This window comes from Sturnira hondurensis, unplaced genomic scaffold (assembly GCF_014824575.4).
Source record: "Sturnira hondurensis isolate 20B ecotype Veracruz unplaced genomic scaffold, ASM1482457v3 Scaffold0003391, whole genome shotgun sequence".
NCBI lineage: Eukaryota > Metazoa > Chordata > Mammalia > Chiroptera > Phyllostomidae > Sturnira > Sturnira hondurensis.
Window position 1 is genome coordinate 1 of NW_028076022.1, and position 1,280 is coordinate 1,280.

At 33.4% G+C, this 1,280-nt stretch overlaps 1 long non-coding RNA gene across 1 annotated transcript; it reads right to left on the bottom strand.

The window, feature by feature from the left end:
* Positions 1 to 284: 284 nt before the first annotated feature.
* On the bottom strand, positions 285 to 945 carry LOC118984171 (uncharacterized). The gene is made up of 3 exons (XR_005065875.1): positions 858 to 945; positions 609 to 659; positions 285 to 517 (listed from the first exon to the last, which is right to left on the bottom strand). It is a non-coding gene; the product is annotated as an uncharacterized LOC118984171 (long non-coding RNA).
* Positions 946 to 1,280: the final 335 nt, after the last annotated feature.

Sequence of the window (1,280 nt, forward strand, 5' to 3'; positions counted from 1 at the left end):
TGGGACAACTGTAATGGCATAATCAATAAAATATATTTATTTTTATTTTTTTAAAGTATTTTATTTATCTTTAGAGGGGAAGGGAAGGAGAGAGGAAGGGAAACATCAATGTATGGTTGCTTCTTGTGCATCCCCTGCTGGGAACTGGCCTGCAACCCAGGCATGTGCCCTGACTGGGAATTGAACCGCGATCGTCTGGTCTGCAGGCCGGCGCTCAATCCACTGAGCTACACCAGTCAGTAAAATATATTTAAAAAAATAATACAGATCAATTTGTTCTGGGAGCTTAATCACATGATATTTGAGGTAAAAAATTCAAATAAAGTGGCTGTATTATTACTGAGCTCAACTTTTTTTATATGAGATACATATACACATCTCTACATAATATACTCATTGCAAATTATATTTTAATATTTCTCATATTGGTTGAGATGACTGTTTACCTTTCTTTCACAAAACTTGGGCAGCCTTCATTTTTCCATGAGTTCCAGTTTTCTTCAGTGTTTAATATATGCTAGGGAAAACAAAGACATTACATTTGCATAAAGGGAGCTTCTGAAATTGTATTTGGTGCTAAGAATATTGTGTAAATATAAAGCACATACCTCTACCATCTTTGAAAATCTTTCTCCATCGGGTGGGTTTTCAGATAGTAGCTGTGATTAGAAAGAATATACTAAGCTTTCAACAACTTTCTGCATCTTAGGAGTGGTTTGTAGGCAGAGAACCAAGAAGTGTTTGTGGTCTTGTACCTGAGCTTAACTTTATCCTTATTTTCCTATTTGGGGCTGAAACAAAGAAAATTCTAAATTTCCATTTTGTTCAATCATGGGTTTGTTGCGTGTTGAACTTACTTGATAAACTGATTTTGTAGTATCTTCAATCCAGAGTGATTGCTCATCAGTTAAAACATAGTTTGAACTACGAAACAAAGCAATAAAAGCATGCTTGAGTTGACGGCAATGTATATTCAATTTTAAGGTTTATATACTGTTTTGAAAAAACACAAGATATGTAACAGATAAATAAACCATAATGTAAAGTGTCAAAAATTAGCAAGACAAGAACAATCACCAATGGGAGGACTGTAAGAGAACTTCTTGTACTTCATCCTTAAGATAAGATGGTTAGCATTAACAACACAAAAGTATATGAAGGAGAATAAAACACTGAATTAATTCGATTAAATATAAACAGAACAGTGAATATGTCCTAAAATAGTAAGTTTAATATGGGATGAAAACCTCTGACACAATTAACATATTCTTCTACAATAT